This window comes from Narcine bancroftii, chromosome 4 (assembly GCF_036971445.1).
Source record: "Narcine bancroftii isolate sNarBan1 chromosome 4, sNarBan1.hap1, whole genome shotgun sequence".
Lineage (NCBI taxonomy): Eukaryota > Metazoa > Chordata > Chondrichthyes > Torpediniformes > Narcinidae > Narcine > Narcine bancroftii.
The window spans coordinates 43,281,176-43,304,713 of NC_091472.1; the positions used below are offsets into that span (position 1 = coordinate 43,281,176).

Below are 23,538 nucleotides of genomic sequence, written 5' to 3' on the forward strand. Positions count from 1 at the left end.
GGATATAGAATGAGAGGCAGGGTGATTAGTGGAACAAGATGAAGTGAGGGGGTTGGGGTGAAAAAATGATGGGCAGATGGAGCTGGGGAGAGTGGGGGGGGGGGTGGGGGGACACAGAATGTCGAGCCAGAGACTGGTAATTGAAAGATGGAAGCAGAAGTTAAAAAAATGCCTCAAGGAGCCATGTTAAGAATAAACAATGTCCTACATCGCTGATTCCCTGAGGTCACACATACTGTCAATTTAATGAAGATAAGAACGATTCTTCATCTTGCTTTCTGATAATTCCCTAGAGTTCACCTATCCAAACAAGTGAGTCTTAATTATTGGTACTAAATGGATAGTCTTCCAGAGTTCATTCTAGCAAGGCTATTATAGCCTCAGCAACCCAGGTTTGAATCCAGTGCTGTCTATAAGGAGTTTATCCATTGTTTCCATGTCTGTCTATGTTTCCTCTGAGTGCCCCAACTTTCTCCTACCTTTAAAAAAATGTACAGAAGTTGTAGTTTGATTGGGATATTTGAGTGGGAAGGGTTTGTAGGCTGTATGTCTAAATTTAAACAAAAATAGACAGACAATAAATCTGATTTGCTAGTTAAAGGGGAAAAGGAAAGAAATTCAGCCAAGGCATTGTCAATAGGGTGATTCCTCATGTGCCAGACCATGTTGATTCTCAGATTCGAGAAAGCCTTCACCACCAGGTTCTGTTCAATAGAAGCTACAAACAGCAGAGCATTAAATATGCAAAGTAAAGACACATATCAAGAAGTCTGAACATTAGCACCTGGCCAAGATTTGATTGAATTGTGGAAGAGGCTCAAGGTGCAAAATGCAAAACACCCCCCCCCCCCACCCCGCCCATCAGAGTGCTCCTGGAAAGCGCGTCCTTATCAGAAGGAATGAAAGCTGAGGCAGAGACAGCAATGAGCTCACTGTGGTCCTGCTCCTCCTCACCACACAGGGGGTCCACCATAAAGTTCTGTGCTTTCCCATTGAGCCATCAAGGAATCATGTGCACCCAGAGTTATAAGGCAAGGTCAGCAATCCATTTGAAGGCAGTGGGACACAAAGTTTCAATCGTTGTTATTTTCCAAGAAACAGTGGTCAAGGAAAAGATTTATATTGTTGTCAACTGCCTAGGTTGCTTGCCAAAGTTCAAAAATCTGAGTGAAGAGGGCCCTCAATCTGCCATTTGCTTAGCAGGTGGCAATCTCTTGGAAGACTTTTGAGCTCAGAGATTTGGCTCCAAGTTTGGCCCATAATCAGTTAAAACTAATGCCCTAATGACAGTGAGCTGCATTAGTTGCGACTGGCCTTACTCCAGCAGCTGAAGTTTAACCTGGGAGGTCAAAAAGGGGGTCTAGTTTGAAATTCAAAAATGGCAAAGACAGGAAAACTAAAATTTAAAAGTAGTAAATGCTGAAAACACTCAGCAGGTCAGTCTTCATCTGTTGAACAAGATGCTTCATTAGAACCAGGAATGGCTGTGGAAGAGCATTTTGGATAACTTCTCAACGACAAGGGTTACTGAAAAGTTCTGAAGAAGGTTGATGCACGACAATGGTGGAGGAACTCAGCATTGAGAGGCAAAGGTATATAGCCAACATTTTAAACCTGAGCTCTTGTCGAGGAGTTATCTTTTTTTTATGGTATGTTGGATGCAGATGCTGGTGTTCTGATGAAGGACCTCTTTTTATTCTCTTTTCACAGATGCTTTCAGACCTGCTGAGTTATTCCCACCATTTTCTGATTTTGCTTGTTTTTGTTTTGTTGGATCATGGAGAAGATTTCTCTTTCTCTTTTTCTTTGGCTTGGCTTCGCGGACGAAGATTTATGGAGGGGTATGTCCACGTCTGCTGCAGGCTTGTTGGTGACTGACAAGTCTGATGTGGGACAGGCAGGCACGGTTGCAGAGGTTGCAAGGGAAAATTGGTTGGTTGGGGTTGGGTGTTGGGTTTTTCCTCCTTTGTCTTTTGTCAGTGAGGTGGGCTCTGCGGTCTTCTTCAAAGGAGGTTGCTGCCCGCCGAACTGTGAGGCGCCAAGATGCACGGTTGGAGGTGATATCAGCCCACTGGCGGTGGTCAATGTGACAGGCACCAAGAGATTTCTTTAAGCAGTCCTTGTACCTCTTCTTTGGTGCACCTCTGTCTTGGTGGCTAGTGGAGAGCTCACCATAGAACATGATCTTGGGAAGGTGATGGTCCACCATTCTGGAGACGTGACCCACCCAGTGCAGTTGGGTCTTCAGCAGAATGGATTCGATGATTGCGGACTCTGCCAGGTCGAGAACTTCGATGTTGGTGATGAAGTCATTCCAATGAATGTTGAGGATGGAGCGGAGACAGCGCTGATGGAAGTGTTCTAGGAGCCGTAGGTGATGCCAGTAGAGGACCCATGATTCGGAGCCAAACAGGAGCGTGGGTATGACAACAGCTCTGTACACGCTGATCTTTGTGTGTTTCTTCAGGTGGTTGTTTTTCCAGACTCTTTTGTGTAGTCTTCCAAAGTCGCTCTTTGCCTTGGCGAGTCTGTTGTCTATCCTTTGTCGATCCTTGCATCAGATGAAATGGTGCAGTCGAGGTAGGTAAATTGGTTGACCGTTTTGAGTTCAGTGTGCACGATGGAGATGTTGGGGGGCTGGTGGTCATGGTGGGGAGCTGGCTGATGGAGGACCTCAGTTTTCTTCAGGCTGACTTCCAGGCCAAACATCTCTTTCTAGTGCTGCTACATTTGCACAAGACTTTCCAATAAGTTATCAAAAATTATCTTCATGATGTTGGAGGAGACCAGGAGGGTAGACTGGATTTGTGCTGGGTGGCAGGAAGATTCTGTAAATTACCTGGGCTTACAATGTTGGCTATGACTCATTGAATAAGATTAATTTATGCTTCTGGTGAGAAAGGAATTGGGAATGCTATGAGAAAGTTCTAAATCAAAACATATGGAGTAATTAGACCTGATAGGCTTATTTTTGCTGTTTTTTTCTGAGAATCAATATGTTACACTGTAAATTTACTAAATTTAGGGATTACTTACATTATATTAATATAATCCCTACTAATAACAACTGTAACATGGTCATTTTAACAATAGAACAATTCACTCTGAGTGAAAAGTTCTGTGATGACTGTTATCGGTTATATTATATATTATATTATATATAAATATGTTTTTAAAAGAGATAGATTGTGGAGGGTTTAGTGTAGGCCACTTCACAAACAGATACTTACTCTTTACATCTCATTAAAAATCCAGGAGCTTTGCTGAAGCCAGATATTCAGGCACCAGTGGCTTTGCAAAAGACAATGGAATTGCTTTGGAAAGAACTTCAGAAGTTGGTGCAAATGGAACAAAGTCCAGGCACAAGTGCTGATAAAGATCTTTCAAGGATTGGATTCGGAGCCTTAGGAGGGGTTCTGGTTTTTACAAGCAGAGAGAGGAAAGAAAACAGGATTCTTCTCTTAGAGAGAGAGAGAAGTCAGTTCCGTAGTAGCTTTTGGAGGCTGCAACTTGGTAAGCTGGCAGGGTTGGTGAAAACCCCATTTTGAAGACAGGTTGTGAGTTCTGAGTTCAGCCTGTTGAAAACCCTTGTAGTCTTTACAAGAGGAAATGGCTACTTTGATCATGGTTTTCTTATTCAAAATTCATATGCTTTCTGATTTCCAAATTTTGAATGTCTGACTGAAAAGGATACCATTTTCATTGTGTTTAAATAAAATTCTGGTGCTAACAAAGGAAACGCTGCGATTCCCGGTAGCTTAATTGGGGAGAATAATTTGCTTATATTGCACAAAGCACACTGCTAATATTTTTGATTAGATACAAAGCATATGATGTGAAAAAGCACAATGTTTATTCAGAACAATTGTTTCTAAACAATTGAGAAATATTAAAACAGATGCAGGGGTGAGTGACATAAGATAACACAGTGCTGGGGAAGGATTTGAAACAGACAGATCCATAAGCTAAAAATGTCTGATATATGTCTTAAATTTAAAAAAAACTGAAGCTCTATGTAAGTGATCAAAATAACCCTCCTGAAAATATTACAAGCAATAGAGGAACCAACCTTTGACTCATTCCATCCACTATATCTTTATGTTTAACTAACCAGATTGAAATTTTTGAAGCAGTATCAATAAGGACAGTGCAGTGGATGTATTAAATTTTAAATGTAGATGTATTAAATTTAGATGTATTAAATTTTAAATTTAAATCTAGATTTTAAATTTAGACATACAGCACTGCAACAGGCCATTTCAGCTCATGACCCTGTGCCCCACAATATACCTCATTAACCTACAATCCCTATACATTTCAAACGGTGTGAGGAAACCAGAGCCCACAAGGAAACCCATGCAATCACAGGGAGAACATACTTACAGACAGCGCAGGATTCTAACCCCAGTGGTGATCGCTGACGTGTAACAGTGTTGTGCTAACCGCTACATTAACTGGGGACCCTAATGTCCATGGCATAATTTACATGGATTTCAGTGAGGCTTTCAACAAGGTCCCACAATGGACACTTTTGCAAAGGGTTGGGGTCCATAAGCTTAATAGCAAACTGGATGAAAAATTGACTTGGCAACAACGGAAAGATAGTGATTGTAGAGGTTTCGTTTTGTGATTGGAGCCCTGTGACTGATTATGCTCCAGAGAGATAAGTGCTAAAGCCCTTGCTATTTTCAATACACTTGAATGATTTGTACACATGTGCAGGTGGAGTGATCTTCAAATTCACAGATGACACTAAAATTTGTGGAGTTTTTGACAACATGGAGGGTAGTCTTAGGCTACAAGGCGATATTGATATGTTAATGAAATGGGCTGAGAAATGGCAGATGGCATACAATACTGATAAGTGTAAGGTAATGCATTTTAGGAGTACTAATGAGGCTAGGACATAACATCATAATAGGTCATATGGCACAGTTAGCATAGCAGTTACACAACACTGTTACAGCGCCAGCAACAGGGCTTTGAATACAGTGCTGTCTGTAAGGAGCTTGTATATTATCCCTGTGTCTGCGTTGGTTTCTTCTGGGTGCTCCGGTTTCCTCCCACCCTTCGAAACATACAGGGTTAAGGGTCAATTGGGTGTAAGTGGGCAGAATGAGTTCATGGGCCAGAAGGGCCTGTTGCCATGCTATATGTCTAATTCTAAAATAATGGTCAGGTGCTTGGGAGCATTAAGAAACAGAAGGATCTTGCTGTGCAAGAACAAATTATTGAACTTGGCTGTGCTAATAGGTAATGTGATTAGCAAAGAATATTGAGGTGCTGGGACATTGAACACCAAAGAAGAAAGATTATACTCAAAATTTGTAAGATATTTGTCATATCTCAGGTGAAATACTGCATGCAGTTCTGGTACCACACTGTAGGAAGGATGTGACAGCACCGGACAGGGTCCAGAAGAGAATCCCCAGAATATTGCCTGGAACAGAGTGTTTTAACTTTGAGGGAACACTGTAGAAGCTAGGTCTATTTTCCTTGGAGCGGAGAAGGGGAGACATGATTGAGATATATAAAATTATGAGAAGCATAGATAGGAAAGACTGCACTAATCATTTCCCCTGTCATAAACAAATAAAGCTTGAGCACACAGATTTAAGATAAGGGATGAGAAAATTTGAAGGTGTTTCAGGAGGACATTTTCACTTAGAGCGTATTGAAAACTTGGAATGTGCAACAGAAGAGAAAGGTGGAACCTGAGTTCCTGACAGCATTTGAATGAGAACCTGAATCATGACTTTATGACTCTATTATGTCTGTGTTACAATTAATAAAAATAAGTACAAAAGCAATATGCCACAGAACCTATAAATGTGAAATATAACTAAAAAATATGGAACTGCTCAGCTGTGGAGAGAGAAAAAATAAAGTTAATTTATTGTCAGCCACATTCTAATAGAGATGCCATCTTCTCAACAAAATATTGAGGCAATTTTCCCAGTTTGACATAGAATTTGGAAAAAAGAACCAAATGATGTCCTGAGCAACATTTATCATGTCAATTAACATCACAACTTATTAACTTGTCATAAAATTAGTGTTTGTCGGAAGTTTTACACAAAGAAGTTATGTTTTACCTCAGTAAACCTCAGTAAAAGAGCTTATTTGGCAGCAAAGCACTTGGGAGTAAAAGGCACCATCTAAATGCAAGTCTTTATAAACAGACTTTTTCTGGTTTCAATCAATTTGTTTTATTCTTGACATGAAATAGCATTTCTGTTCCAATTTTTTATTTTTCTTCCACGAGCAATGCCAAGAATTAGGACAGGACAGTGACTGAACTCTTGTCCTTCAGCAGCACAGCTTGTTTACACAGCATCTAAAAGAAAACTACGCCAATAAGCCAGAGAACAGGACAAACAATGGAAACATTTTGCTCATTTTGAAAAGGCCCATGGAAACAATTTATCAGGTTATGTGGAATTGAAGCTCCGACAAAAGACCCACTGCCCTTTTTGTTTTAAATCTACAATCTGTTCATTCCTTGGCCATCTTAAAATGCTGTTGAAATCTCAGACATTATTACATGTTCTTTCATGTAAAACTGATATCCAAATCATATCCAAAGCTCTGGAAAGGGTGTGTGAATGGTAGAGGAGTAAGTACGAGTGAAGAAATCCAAAGCATGTTATAATATGACAACATACGTTACCAATTATTGGTTAAAATGCTTCTTTCTGAGAGACCAGGAACAGCAAGCTTAAATAGATTAGAGTTAAAATAAGAAAAGAACTTCATAATTTATGTTGTTCTATGATATATTGCATTTACTGTACAAGCTCCCTAACCATCAAACAAATTCTGCCATAATATCAAAAAAGACAATGTTCAAATGGAACACCTATAACATGCTATGGCAAGGGCAATATTTTTCTTCAACACCATGCCAGCAGTTTACATATTCATGTACACCAAAATAAATTGGGTGTAATGGAAACTTTGTAAAGCGACAAATAAAATAAAGCTGCATATATTTCAAAAACCTGGCCTGTCCCTCAATTTAATTCTTCGCTACCATTAATCTCCAGGTCATCAGCTCAAGAATTTCAAATCCCTGTCCTGGAGCCTCCACGATGATGCAATCTCAAAGAAGGCTCGCAAGCGGCTATACTTTTGAGGTGTCTGAGGAGATTCTGTATGCCACAGACCACTCTCATAAACTTCTACAGGTGTAGTGGGGACAGCATTTTGGCTGGTTGTATCACTCCCTGTTATAGAGGTGCCAAATGTCAGGACAAGAATAAACTCCAGATGGTTGTTAACTCGGCCTGTGACATCACAGGCACCAGACTTCACTCCATCAAGGACATCTACATGAGGCAGTGTCTTAATAAAGCAGCCCGTATCCTCAAAGACCCCAATCCCCCAGGCCATACCCTCTTTACTTTGCTACCATTGGGCAAAAGTTACAGGAGCCTAAAGATGAGCACTCAATGGCACAAAGACAGCTTCTTCCCTGCTGCCATCAGATTCCTGAGTAGTTAATGAACCAAAGACACTGCCTTACTTTTCATGCACTAGTATTGTTTATTGTTTTTTTTATATATAGTAATGTTGTAAGAAGGTTATAATCTGAATGTTTGCTCTATGATGCAGCCGGAAAACACAGAATTGTTCATGACAATAAATTCTGATTCTGAACAGAGTAGGTTGAAGGGTTTAGACCATGAAAATTAAATTGTTCCTGGAAATCTACTGTGTTCAACATACCATGCCATCCTTGACACAACTTTAATGGTGGTGAATCAAGCTTTGAATGAAAACATTCACTTTACTTCAGCATCTTAACCAGTATTATACTTTCCACATGGAGTAGCTTGCTATTGGTTAACATCGCTCATTATTTGCACTTTGTGGTAATGTTCCTTATTTGAAGTATTGTCTTCCCACCTAAAGGTTTTGGTTCGTTGATGTATCAAGTCAGAAAGGATTCTTTACTTTGGTTGTTCGATTTTTGACTGTTTTTAATATATGTAGCCTGGAGATTACAGAAATGTGTTTTCTAGGGCTTTCAGTAAGAGACTGCTTTAGACCAACTAAAGCATTTTAATTACTCTTCTTTATAGAGCAGCTGCAATCTCAAAGTTCAAGTTTATTGTCAGACTACATACATGGAATCACATATAGGTACTCCCTGTGACGGGTCCTGAGGACCCCAAAACCCAGCAGCAATAGAAATTCACCAAGACATGGTTATTCACACAAAAGTTAATTTTGTGAGGTGTTGAAGAGGCTCTATGGGGCACTGGTGAGACCTCATTTGGCGGACTGTGTGCAGTTTTGGGTCCCTTATCTTAGAAAGGATGTAATGATGTTGGAAAGAGTACAGAGAAGATTTACCAGAATGATTCCTGGAATGCAAGGGCTAACATATGAGGAACATTTAACGGCTCTTGGACTGTATTCATTGGAGTATAGAAGAATGAGAGGGGATCTCGTAGAAACATTTTGAATGCTGAAAGGATTGGACAGAGTAGATGTGAATAAGTTGTTTCCCCTGGTGGGTGAATCTAGGACAAGAGGGCACAATCTTAGAAGGTACCCATTGAAAACAGAGATGAGAAGAAACTTCTTTAGCCAGAGGGTCATGGATTTAGGGAATTTTTTGCCACATACAGCTGTGGAGGCCTGATCATTGGAGGAGTTTAAGGGAGAGATTGATAGGTATCTAATTAATCAGGATATCAAGGGATATGGAGAAAAGGCTGGAAATTGGAACTAGATGTAAGAAAGGTTTAGCTCAGGGTGGATATTCAGAGCAGACTCAATGGGCTGAATGGCCTACTTCTGTTCCTTTCTCTTGTGATTTTGAGATCCTGTTATATGGACCTTTTCTGTCCAGGTGTTCCAGGGCTTTGTGTTGAGCTAGTGAGATGGTATCCACCGTAGTCCTGTTGCTATGATAGGCAAATTGGAATGGATCCATGTTGGCATTCAAATGCTGGTTCAACACCAGCATTTCAAAACACTTCATCACTGTTGATGTGAATACCAGTGGTTGATAGTCATTTAGGCTGAATACCACTCTCTTCTCGGGCACAGGTATGATTGATGCCTGTTTGAAACAGATGGGTACTATGCCCTAGTGGAGTGAGATGCTGAAGATAACCATGAATTCACTGGCAAATTGGTCAGCACAGAGTTTTAATACATGGTCAGGTACTCTGTTCAGATTGGATGCTTTCCTCAGATTCATTCCCCTGAAGGCAGCCTGCACGTCATCATCAGAGTTACCCTGGAGTTACCGTAAATATTCGAGTATAATGCAAAAAATTTTCCCCCCTTTTTCCCCTCAAAAATAGGAGGGGGGGGATCGCATTATACTCGAGAGTAAAATTTTAAAAAAATTTTGCAAGCGAGTGGTAGACGGCAGCGCGACTCGGGCGGACAGGTGGGCGAGCAGTAGACGGCAGCGCGACTCGGGCAAGCGAGCAGCAGGGCAGCCTGGCGGATCAGTTAAGGAGCATCTCAAAGGAAGGGAAAAAAAGTAAAAGAGATGGAAAGTTTATGGAGGAATTTCTGGAGCTTAAGCTCTTAGCTACTTAGTTCCTGATGTTGGGGTAATTAAATATGCAAAGGAGCAGAATTTGAGAAGTGCTGATATGTCAGGTAGTTACACAGCTTAAAGAATTCTAGAAACAAGGAGAGTGAAAGGTCGTGAGAGACAGCAGCGTGACTCAGGCAGGTGAGGGGAGGGGGTCATATTATACACGGGGTAAAATTTTTCACCCTTTTTCCCCTCAAAAATGGGGGGGGTCTTGTTATACATGGAATGCATTATACATGAATATTTATGGTAGATGGATGTAATAGGCACACTCCAAATAATGGGGGAGTTGGCACTAGTTTCTCAGATATTGGAACCAGGAGGGGAAGGAGAAGTCAAGAAGAATGGGAAGGGGATTATTTGGGGGTATTTTTTTTGTTTTTTTAGGATTTGTTGATTTTAGTTTTTTTTAAAGTTTGTTTGGGTTTTATTTGGAACGTGGTCATCTGAGTTTGGGTTCCATGGAAGATAAGCTGAAAAGAGGATAAGTATCATGGAAAAAGATGAAAGTGATGGAGTGCTCTGGGGTAATGGATAAGATAATCAAATTTGTGAGTAAATGGGCTGAATGGGTCGATAAAGAGAAAAATAAAAGCGGATATAGTGTTTTTACTAGAGACCCACCTCACAAATTAAGAACACAGAGTTAATAGGCGTTGAGTGGGTCAGGTGGTGGCATCCTCCTTTAGCTCCAGAGCTAGGGGAGTGGCCATCTTCATAGGAAAGTGTATTGGTCTGGGATGTGGTCATTGATCTGGCTGGGAGATTTGTGATATTCATTGTCAGATATACTAAGTATTATGGACATTCATGAAAATATATGCCCCGAATTTGGAAGATAAATAATTTATACAAAATATATGTTTTGAAAGTAACAGAGGAGTGTGGGAATGTTTTGATTGGAGGAGATTTCAACTTTTGTCTGGATCCAGTCTTGGACAAGTCAGCAAGGAAAGTGTAATGAGAACCAGGACAACCAAAACTACCTTGGCCTTTATGAAAGAGTTGAATTTTATAGATGTCTGGAGAAGGCAACATCCGGGAAAGAGGGATTATTTATTTAACTTGGGAAAACACGATTCCTACTCTAGAATTGATTTATTTTTGGCATTGGGCTAATTGGAGGGTAGGAAAGTGGAGACTGAATACACGGCTTGGTTATTGCCTGACCATTCACCCATGGCTCTGTCAATTGTCATGGCAGATAAACAATCCACAACATATAGATGGTGTTTTAATTCACTGCAGTTGGGGAAACCAGAATTATGATGCTTTATTAGAGCTCAGGTAGAGTTGTTCTGTGAGACAAACTGTCCCTCTACTGCCAATAGTATCCTATTATAGGAAACACTGAAGGCTTATTTAAGGGGCCAGATAATTGGATACAATAAAAAAGGAGCATATGAAAGAGATAAATTATTTGAACAGGAAATTATCCAATTGGAAAAAGATGATCAAAGACTGGGCTCTGAGGATAAATATAGGAATTTAATCAATTAAAAAGCACAAATACAATACAATGCAAACATATAGGATAAAAAAAGATGATCCTAAGATCGAAACAACAGTATTATGAAATGGGGGAAAGGGCCCACAGGACTCACTTGTCTTGGCAGGTGAGGACAGAAAGGTGTCAAGAACAATTGATGCAATCCAAATGGGAGAAAACAAAATTTTATACAAACCTAAAGATATAAATGAAACATTTAGAATTTTTGACATAGAGCTGTATAAATCAGAATCAGCTAAAATAGATGACTCTTTCTTGCATTGGAATTACCAAATTTGGATCAGGATGAAAGAGAGGGGCTGGGGGAGGATAGATTCCCGGTTGAATTTTATAGAGTTTAAAGATTTTTTAATGCTACTTATTATGGGGGTGGTGAACCAGGCGGCAGAGACGCAGACCCTCCTAGAGTCTTTCTCAACAGCAATTTTTATGGAGATCCCAAAAAAGATAGGGATCCTTTGAATCCTGTCTCTTCTCGGCCCATTTCATTTATGAATATAGATTATAAAATTATAGCAAAACTAATAGCCAACTGGTAATGCTCAATATTTACCCATAACTAACAAACTCAGACTAAGCAGAATTTGTAAAATAGAGTCAATTAGCAGATAACATATGTAGATTACTTAATATAGTGCATCTGTCACAGTTGGGGGTGGACCCAGGCATGGCCGTAGCTCTGGACACAGAATGACTGGAATAGGACTTTTTATTTAAAGTATTGGAGAGATTTGGATCGGGACAACCATTCATAAATTGGGTAAATATGGTATATGATAAATTATAATGAATGGGCAAATATCTCCAGTGTTCCAGATGGTCAGGTCCAGTAGGCATGGCTGCCCACAGTACCCAGCATTGTTTATATTGACTATTGAACCGCTGGCAGAATCCATTTGGCACAATCCAAATATAAAAGGGTTCAGAGTGGGCCAGGAGGAGCATAAAATCAATTTATTTACTGATGACATACTAGTATATTTGGCGAATCTGGGGTTTGGGGGTGGGGTGGGTTCATTGGCCAGGCTGAGGACCACACTGGAAGATTATTGTAAAATCTCAGGATACAAGGTGAATCTGGAGAAGAGAAAAATCATGCCCTTGACAAAGGGGCGCTACAGACAATATCAACAAGGGAGCCAATTTAAATAGCCATAAGAGGGCATGAAATATTTGGGGATAAAAGTGGATAAGGATTTACATAATTTATATAAACACAATTATCCCCCTTTGCTCTGGAAGTTTGAAGACGACCTTGGTAAATGGAGAATCCTGCCCATAACTTTGGTGGGCAGGGTTAAAATGAAAGTGATACCAGGACTACAATATTTATTTCAGTCCTTGCCCATTCCATTGCCCCAGAGCTTCTTTAAGACTTTCAGCAGATGTGTTAGGAGGCTCTTGTGGAACGGTAAGCTGGCTAGGGTGTCCATGTAAAAATTGGACAAAATTGGGGTTATGAATTAGGTCTGAAATTACCAGACTTCAAAAAAATTCTATTGGGCTGCCTCATCGAGGTTTATCACTTCTCTCTATGAGAAAGGTAAGTATCCCCTTCTGGACACAAATTGGACTGGGAGAAAATATAGCAGGAGAGTTAATATACAAGTGGGTCACTAAATTAATATCAAGGGACATGGATAGCCCCATATTAAAACATGTACACGGCAAAAAAAATCAATGTATCAAGCTGAAGGTGGGGTTATCTCCTAAGTGGCCTTGTCCTTAAACAAATTTATACCTATGATATTAAGATCCTGGACACCTGGTGTTGGAAGGGGAGCAGGTGTATCAAGGATTGTTATGAACAGGGGCAGCGCATATTGTTTGAACAGCTGAGTAATAGGTATGATTTGTCGAATAAAATCTTCTTCAACAATCTTCAGTTAAGATCTCTCTTAAGAGATAATTTAGGATCGTCTATATGGTTAGCGACATGAGATTCTAATTCAGAAGGGGAATATGTGTAATTTTATCTCTATGATGTATCTCCTATTCCAAATTGAGGGCCCAAAGCCAGGCTTACATAAGGCGAGGGAAAGGTGGGAGTCATACCTAGGCACAAAAATCTACGAGTTGTGCTGGTCAATCCTGTATCGGGACAGCAATGACAGTAGTCATTAATGCCAGGTACAAGTTGGTGTAATACAATTTCTTGCATCAACTGTACCTCACACCACAAAATATTTACATAAATCCAAACCAGAAATTTCAGAAATGTGCTTTAGGTGTGGTGTTGAGATTGGAACATGTATCTATTCAACCTGCGAAGACTTGGGGGGGATTCTGAAAAAAAATTACAAAGGTGGATCTGGAATTGTACCTTCTGGGAAACATTATGGACTTGTGTTTTAAACTGTCTATGTACCAAATTCATTTTGTGAAGGTTGCTTAGGCGGTAGCCAGGAAATGTATAGCGGTCATGTAGAAGTCCAGCACCCAACTAAGTATTCCACAATGGAATACGAAGATACAGAGTTGTATTTCCTGGAGAAAATCACATACAATTTAAGGAGGAAATATGACACATTCGTTAGAGTATGACGACCTTATCTGTAACACGTTGGTACGCAGATATAATTATACCCCTTCTGAATAAAAGAAAGGCAATAATCCATGCCAGTAGTTAAGGGACTGAGATAAATGAAGTGGGGGTAGATGGCTCTTGTATTTTGTTCCTTATCTTTTTTATTTTAGGTTACTTTGAGTTTTTTTTTAAAGTTCCTTTAAGGGTCTGTGATTTTACCAATAATTTTTTTTAAATGTTTGTTTAATTTGTATAAACTTTTTATTGTGGTATTAGGGTATGGTGGGGGTGCGGAGAGAAGGGTAGGGGAAAAAATAGACTCCATATGTTACATATCATTGTTGAGAGAGCTTGTGTTGTTTGTTTTGATGTTGTATTAGGGTATGGGCAGAGGCTGTGTAGGAGAGGGGTAGGGGAAAAAAATAGACTACATTTGTTATATACTATTGTTGAGAGAGATTGTGTTGTTTGGATTTGTGTGAGTCTTCGAAAATCAAAAATAAAATATTCAAAAAAAAGTTTAGTGACTTTTTTAGAAATCTGGTGATATTCACATTGCCTGTATAACGTCAAAAATGTACACATGAATATCAACTGATCACTCCACACACAACAATATTGTTCAACACAGCCCCATGCCTACCATATGTACATTGCAAAGCATCTTTCATATCCTCAAGTCATCCAAAAATGAATATAAAAAAAACTATTTTAGTGACAATCAATTTTTCCATTACGAGTTTCCTCAGACATCCCGACATAGTTAGTGGGTAAATGATTTGTGATGGCATAACTTAACAAATAAATGCTGTGAAGACCACTTGGAAGAAGTTGTTGCTTTACTTCAAGTAGTGTCATGGCATCATTCATGCGGGCTGGCAGATGAAACTGGTAGTTTAACACATCATCTAAAATTCTATGCAACACTTGAGCAATGGTTTCTAGACTACTTCAAACAGAATAAAATACAGATTTGCAACAAAATTTGGCTGAATGAATGAATGAATAAGAGACAGATAAACTATCAGACAATATTCACCCCAATTATCTCTTTCCCTACCTTCTTTATGCAGAATTCTACACTGTCTTGGCTCTTCCCTACCCTATTTTATGATTAATATCTCCTCTTCCCAAACTAATCTTGAAAAAGACTCCAAACCTGAAATGTTGACAGACCATTTCTCTCCATGGATGATGCTTGACCTGCTGAGTTTCTCCAGCTTCTCATTTTTTACATTTACTTGTATCTCCCCCCCCCCCCCCACCTCGCCACCCCAAGTCGTACAAGCAAAGTTCAGAATCAGAACTGATACATTCCCAGCGTTTCAGAACAGAACAGAAAACTGATCCCTGAAAAAAATGTGGCTTACTTCTGTCTTAGGTAACTCTGGTTAAATCTTCCCATCCAGGCACTCAGCAAGAATTCAGCCAGATGGAGCTTTAGATTATTTGAACAGTTTACCAAGAATTTTCCTCAACACCAGGGATCAAAGTTGCAACCTAAACTATAAGATTTGAAGCTTTTTAATGCTTCAAAATCCACCCATGGTTGTTCTTTTTAGTTTGCTAGTACAGGAGATATCAACAACCAACTGAGACTCCAACACCCATATGATAGAGGCCAATAAGAATTAATTTCTAATTCTAAGCATCTTTTAATAATTTTCCAATGTATTTTTCTTTTCCTTTTGAAATATTTGAGAGTTGTTTAGGACATCTTGATTTCATTTAAAGCACTTTTTTTTAATGTGCTTAGAAGGCAAAGCTAAGGAAATGTCCATTGTAGGACAGGGGTATTGATGCATTTATTAACGAGTGGAAGAGCAGCCACATAATGTAGCCAGATACCATGTAAACACAGCCAGGTCTGATGGAATTTAGTGTGATTTGATCCATCATTTTGTTTCCACTATTGACTGTCTGCTTTGCACTTAAAGGATGTACCACAATAAAGACGTCTTCTTTTAGCCAAAAATGTGATCACCTTTTGACCTGAAGACCCTGTCAATAACAATAGCTTCATTAATCAACAATGACACAGTGCCTGAGCTATTTCCTTGAGACTTAACACCCATCCTATTGACATCAGCTATTTCCTGCTCACTGAGGTTAAATGACGTTCTTTATTATTCTGCTTGCCTCTGACCACTTTATGGTGCACTCTTGTGCTTTTGTGACTTTTATAAGTGCTCCACTAACACAACACTTTCATAAGTGGACAATCTTTCTCAAAATAGCCAGTTTCCTCTGCAATTGGTCACCGATCTAACATTTCACAGTCAGAATGCCATGCTTTATGTAATCACCAACAAGATGGAAACTTGTTTTTGGGAGACAGGTTTATGAATGATAGCATCCATTAGATACTCCAGGAGTTAGAAAGCTAATGCTGTATCAGGCATGTATGACTATGGGTTATTTTCAGCATCGGAAGCTTCAAGTGCAGCTATATTTCAGCTTTCACCATCTGTGCCAATGCTATCAGAAGAAGATTCTGCTAAGTTCTTTGAATAAATACTGCAATTTAAAGATAACCAGCATTTCTACAATATTTACCCGGTCATAAAATACATATTGTAAAGTTTTAAAGAATGGTATTTAAAATCATTATCAATTGTTATATGCACATATGGTATATTCGTTGTTATGAGTTATACAACTCCAGCCTTTTAATAACACCAGAACTATCAAAATTAGTGACTCTATTAACAGGATAATTTTCTTTGTAACAAGTGACCTAAATTTTAAAACACGTATAAGTACTTTTTCTGTTTGGTAGCTGGACAGAATTTTATATTTTTTGCTAAACCATTCCAGGGCAATGTTCAATTCAGTCCAGTTAACCTGAGGATGATATACAGGACTTGAAAAAATTGCAACAGAAATTGTACAGCAATGAAAGCTTTCAGTTATGCAGTGTCTAAAACATCTGGAGTTGTTCTCCATGGAGCAGAGAACATTAGCAAGGAAGCCCCACCATCTTGACATTCAAATGTCATTTGAACAGAGATATATATATATACCTTATGGTATAGTGGTACAATGTATTGATGAGACCACTCTTAGAGTACAGTGCGCCATTCTAATCCTCCAGACATAAAAAGGATATCAACAAATTGTAAGGGGCATAGATGAGATTCATCATAATGTTGCCAGGATTGGATAGCTTGAATCATAAGGAAAGTTTGGACAGGCTGGTTCTTTATTCCTTTGAGTGTAGAGGGCTGACGTATGACCTAATAGAGGTTTATAAAAGGATGAGGGGCATTGGTAAATGCTCACCCTAGTGAATTACAAGGATAGATGATTCTCAAACTAGAGGGTATAGGTTTAAGATGAAATGGGAAAGATTTAAGGATAACCTTAGGCAACTTTTTTCATGTAGATCATATCTGTAATAAGAATCCTAAAAGGTCAGACCTTTGCTGGGAAGGTTGACCTGGGTCCTGGGTTATCAAGTATTGACTCTGCAGACTCTGCAGGCAAATAGGACTAACCCAGAATGCCAACTTGGTCAGCACAGATGAGCTGGGCTGAACAGCCTGCTTCATGCTGCATGACTCTATAACAATGAATTGGGAATAGCCCAAAATGCCAACTTAGACAGCAAGGAGCAATTTTCCCAATGGGCCATTTCTATGCTGTATGACTCCATAAGTTTTATTAGAAATAATCACATTTTGAGGCTGTTTGAAAACTATTAAACAAAAGGAGGCTGTTTCTACTGGCAGGAGAATCAGTTACTGAAAGACACTTATTAAACATACTATAATTGTCAAAGAACAAGAGGATAAATGAGGGTTTTAAGTATTTTTTTTAAGTTTCTTGATCCAGAACAAAATGGATCATTGGATGGTGAAAGCAGTTTCAATAGTAACTTTTTAAAAAGGGAATTGGATATATGCCAAAAAAATTGCAAACTTTTTAGGAAAGAAATGATAATTGGGACGAGGTGGATGTCAGCAAAGACCAACATGATGAGCCAATTGGTCTTCCTTTGGGCTGGGACATTATGATTCATAATGTTCGAATGCACAAAGGCATTCCTAGTCTGTGCTGAGAACTAGTTTCTCCATGGTGATGGATGTGTGTGATAAAAGAACAGCATCTCATGTTATTCTAAATGTCTAGCCAGAATTATCACTTCAATTTGCTACTGATCCGAAGCTTTCACATTTTAAAGCTGAAGAGATATTTTGTCTTTTCAATTCCAAATTTGCTTTGATTCCAATAGATTTTTTTTGAAATTATAAATAGTGAGTTGTCAGTGAAAGGAAACTCATCTACATGGAAAAACAGCCACTCATACTTCAATGTACATAGCTCTGCCAACACCATTCATTTTTGGCTATACCTCTTTTGATCAAACATTAAGTTTAACAGCCCTCTTTCCTCTTTGAGCCTTAGTACAGGTTGTACCTCTTTTATCCAGGGCTCTGTGGTCCGGCAACTCCCATAGTCCGGCACATTGTATCTGCCACTGTTAGTACAAACTCCAAACAGACAGTGCAGGACTCAAACCTTGGTCCCGATCACTGTAAAGGTTGAATCTGCTGCGATCATGACTGCGGTTCAAGTCCTGCACTGTCTGTAAGAAGTTTGTACTAACAGTGGCAGATAAACCTTTACAGTGCCACCCACGACTGAGATTCAAATCCCAAACTGTCTGTAAGGAGTTTGTACTAACGCCCCGATTGCTGGCGCTGTAAAGGTGTTGCATTAATTGCTACACTAACCGTGCCACACCACAGTATTATTTCCTCCTTTAAGATTTGTTTTACCTTTGATATGTTTAAATAGGGGGTTCCCTTAGGGGATAATTTCTGTTTACCGACATTTTCAGTGGTCTGGCAATGACCAGGTCCCAACATCGCCGGAACATGAAAAAAAATAGAAAATCTAAAATGAAAACAGAAAATGCTGGAGATATCTACCAGGTTAGGTCATAATCGTATTTTCTGCATTTTATGCTTACCTATGACAAAATAGGAGGTAATTTGATTCTTTGGGTCTACGCCTGCCATTCTCAACCATTTTTTTTGGTTATGGATCCCTTAGGACTTTGCACAAAGTTAATGAGCCCCTTTCCTTCTGAAGCAGTTACAATTAATTAGTTTCTTCCTGTACATGTTAAACATGAAAATCTGCAGATGCTGTGATTGAGGTAAAAACATAAGATGCTGGAGGAACTCGGCCAGTCTTGCACCATCTGTAGGAGGTAAAGATATATAACTGACATTTCGGGCCTGAGACCTTCCTCAGGTATTTTACACTTGAATGTCGAAAGGTATCGACACAGTAAATATAGAGAGGTTGTTTCCATTTATGGGAGAGTCTAGGACAAGAGGGCACAACTTCAGGATTGAAGGGTGTCTATATAGAACTGAAATGCATAGGAATTTCTTCATGCAGATGGTGGTAAGTTTGTGGAATTTGTTGCCACAGGTGGTTGTGGAAGCCAGGACATTGGGAGTATTTAAGACCGAGATTGATAGGTTCTTGATTAGCCAGGGGATCAAAGGTCCAAGCAGTGAGTCTGAGTTGGAAAAAGGATTAAATAGTGGGGAAGACTCGATGGGCTGAATAGCCTATTTCTGCTCCTATGTCTACTTCCATACTTCTCTCCTACTGACTCCATGTAAAACCTAAACAATATTTAGGATTTCAGTCCATGCCCCCATTTAATTGTGCTAAGGCCACCATTGAGAATGGCTGAGCAACACATTCCCCCAGCAGTCTGACCTAATAAATTTGATTTCCTCCCCACCCCCATTACTTCCCTGAGTCACTGCAACTCACTTCCTCTTCAAGACCAATCTTGATTCTTTTGTATTTTACCTTTCATTAATAGGGGATTTACAGCAGGAAATTAACCTATCAATACAGCTTAGGTACTTGGAAGGAAACCAAAGCACATGGGAGAATATGTAAAATCCATACAATGGCACTCAACCTGTGTCTTGTGAACTATGAGGCAGTAGGACTATTATCTGTTATCAGACACAATGGTATTCCCACCTGCAGCCTCTATTTATTTATCGAGTTGAAGCACTTCAGATTTTCTCTTCAACCCACTTTCTAACTATGGAGATTTCAATAACATGTTTACAATTATACAAATAAAGAGCTGAAAGAGACCACCATTTAATAAGATCCAGTTGAACTGAATGTCACCACTGCTCTCCATTCTTGTCCACCCAGGGTAACTCTTCACAACCTAATATTAAAGTTATGACATATCCAAGTTAGAATAAAAGGATAAATATCAAAGCAATCTCAAACTTTACAAAAACTGCTTATTTAACAAAATAACTAATTATGATTTTTTAAAGTTATTGATAAAATTACAAGCTTATTTTTTCAGAATGAGAAGAATTTGGATTCCAGCAATTTATTCAACCACATTCATGGAATGGAACTTGCAAGTGCCATGACAGTAATCAATTTGTACACTCTTTGCTCAGTTATACCTGGTTTTATTTGCAAGTTTCTTTAATCAATGGATGCAAATGACCCCTGGAGGAGATCCTGTGTCACAAACCATATGGTGTCTGAATCAACAAACCATATAATTACAGTGCAAGGTTAATGAGTATATTTACTGATGTTAACTTTGTTTGCATGCACTGTCTAAGCATTCGCTGATTACACAGAAGAATATTAACAAAAAAACTGCTGACCTCGATGCATATTCTAGCCATGAAACTGGAGATGTCTATAAAACTGGCTTGAACAGGTCACATCTGAACATTTTCTACAATGGAAACAATATCAGTGCAGAAACCAGTTAGGGAAGATGGAACCAGGGAACCTTTCTCTGACTGCCGATTCTGTAGGTCTAGCAAGTTCTTCAGAATTATCAGTATAAAAATAGATTCTGCATGCAGTGTCACCAAATTGTGGAAGCTTTTGTCGATAATTCTGTAAGTCAACAAGTTTTTCTTCCTCAAATATGTAACCAACTCCTTCTCATTGAATCAGTTTCTACTCTCTTTTTAGGCTGAGTGCTCCAGATTTGAAAATTCTTAAGTGAATAACTTTCTCCTCATTTCTCCTCAGATCCAATAACTCATGACTGATGAAAATATTGTTGATGGCCAAGGAATGGGAAATGATGATTCAGGATGCAAGATGGAGAATCTTGTTGGGTAGTTCAAGAATAACAATCTTGCTCTCAACTACACCAAAACCAAAAAGCATATTGTTGATTTTAGGAAGGGGAGGCTGAGGAACCAAACACTTGTCTGAATTGATGAGATGGAGGTGGAGAGCGTTAGTACCTTTGAGCTCCTGCGAATTCATAGGTTAGAAGATCTCTCCTTGAGCTAGAATATCAAGCCAATAATGAAGAAGGCACACCAACACCTCTGCTTTCTAAGATGTCTGAGAACATATGGGGGTATTTAATTAAATCTCTTTTGATGCATGGTAGAAAGTAGACCAATTAGTTGCATCATAGTCTGGTTTGTTAATTCGATTGCCCAAGGACATAGATGGCAGCAGAAGGAAGCAAAAAGCCAACTCCATCACAGGCTCTGATCTCCTATCCAAGGCATATAAGTATATGAGATGTTGCCTAAATAATGAAGCCAAACAGGTACACAAATGTATAATCTACAATAGATAAAAATTAAATTGACAAAAAATTGACAGAAAACAAGATAATAACAATAAATAAATATCCACAGTTGCAGTTAGTGCAAGCAAAAAATGTGATACTTCAGTGGGTGGTCCTGGGATAGTTTATGGTTAGGATTAGGGTAGTACCTGGAGGTTGAAGAGCTTGATAGCTTTTGGATTACAATTGTTCTTGAACCTGAACTTCAGACTTCTGTACCCTCCTCAGAAATATCCCCTATATCCTCTCTACCTTGAACTTGTCCAACAATAATCAAGGAACAGAAAATAAACTACTGAAAGAGCTCAACAAATCAGCGATATCTGAGGTGGGAAAGAGCTGATCAACATTGCAGGCCGGGACCATACATCATGGCAAGGTCGTGTCCTAAAATGCAACGATTCAAGGCAGCTCAACACCATCTTCTCAAGGGCAATTAGGGTGAACAATGAAAAAGTGGCTCAGCCTGCAAAGCCCACATCCCTTGAACAGAAAAAAAGTGTGAATTTCAGAAATTATTATTCACAGAAATAATAAATGATTCTTGAGGCCAACTTCAAGAATCCTGTGGCAGAAGCCAATAGTTTAATTGTGGCATGAATTTGTTATTGTCAGATCTACCTTTTGACAATACTTCTTGCTTTCTGATATGCTGTGGCTCATAACTATGGCAAAATGGTTTCATCCTACTATGTTGTCATGTTTTGAAAAGTATGTTTGGCTCTCTAATTCATTCATGCCAGTTAAGTACACTGCACTCAAACAGTCAGTATTTCTGAAGCCGTGTTAAAATAAACTGTTTCAATCTCCTTCAAAGATATATATAACTACATGAAACTTAAACAAAGGTTAGCAAGGTATGCTGGATAGAAAACTTAGCAATTATTCTTTGAGCAACCATTGATCCTCTGACCGACTCTTCCCTGTAAGAAAGCAGGACTGATAACAATCAACTTTTTTTTTAAAAAAAGGGTTTTCTTTCATACAAAAAATTGGGGATTATAATAGACAGCTGCAAGCTGAACACAAAGATAATTTAAGATTTGCTGTAACATCTAGGGAGTTGGAGAAATAATATTGAATTTTTCTTTAGCATTAAGAAACTTTTATTGAATTTAGCAAATTTATTCACATAATCTACCTTTGATTCAAGCTCTCAGATTGACTGCATATGTTGCCCAACAAATTCAAGGACTCCAGAGTTTGCCATGGTCACCAGATTTTACAACAGAAGTTGAGCTCATAGGCTTTCTTAATAAGTGCAGTCATGCTGCTTCGTTGAGCATTAAGCATAAACTCACCACAAATTTAACAGGATGTATTGCATCTGTTGTGACATCGATGAAACATTTCTGCTGTATTAAATCTTCCTGAAGACAATAAATGCGACTACTGAGTGCACTCACTATGCAATTGCCTGAAGAACATGTGCATCAAAATGCATTCAATCTATACTCAATGTAATGCACAACATTTTTATATGTGAGCTGTTTTATAGCCTCCTTGCATCTATCTTGACTAAGCCTGCCCAGGCCTAAGACAACATTCGCATAGCACCTGCACTGACCAAAACAGCTTGCTTTGTGGGCAATATAGTGGGAGACAAAATATGACACGAAATCACAAAAATAAGTTATATCTAAAATAATGGTACATGATAGTGTAGCGGCGGCTACACCTGCTCCTGAAAGAACACACACTCAACCAGACGGGTTGAGATCAGTGAGTAGACTGGTTTATTGCAGGCTGCTGGGCTGTGCTTAGACTCCCAGCCTGGACCTGGCTTAGAACCACTCTGGAGGGCGTTGACATTACCTGGGCGTCACGTGGTCCCCCAGCGCGGGCTTCTGAGCCCCGTACTGGGAGGAAGGGAACACCCCCGATGGTGCCATTTTGGCCAGCTGCCCCACCGTCTGGCTTACAAGCGGCGTCAGTTGCCTGCCTAGTGGTGAGCAGCCACACAGCTCTCCCCACTCCAAAACCGGCACCATGTCCTTTTTCGCTGGGCGGCCTCACTTCTTGGGTTGGGCTATGACCACTGGGTCAGTGAGATCGAGATGAACTGTATTCAGCATGTCCATGGTAAACAGCTCCCGCCTGCCACCAATGTCCAGCGTGAATGTGGAGCTGGAACGCTGTACAACCCTGTATGGCCCTTTGTACGGTCGCTGCAGACATCCCACGGTCGGGCCCCGCCGAACGAAAATGTACTCTGTGGAAAGCAGTTCGCCGAGAACATGAGACTGGCAGGTGCCATGCCTGGGCAGAAGTGGGGGTTTGAACGAGACCAAGCATACCCTGAGGTGAGGAAGTAGTTA

General features: G+C 39.5%; 1 long non-coding RNA gene across 1 annotated transcript in view; it reads left to right on the forward strand.

The window, feature by feature from the left end:
• Positions 1–22,633, forward strand: part of LOC138760502 (uncharacterized) — a 56,923-nt gene extending 34,290 nt beyond the window's left edge. The window contains exon 6 of the long non-coding RNA XR_011355668.1: positions 20,662–22,633. This is a non-coding gene — a long non-coding RNA (uncharacterized lncRNA). The remainder of the gene's footprint in view (positions 1–20,661) is intronic.
• Positions 22,634–23,538: the final 905 nt, after the last annotated feature.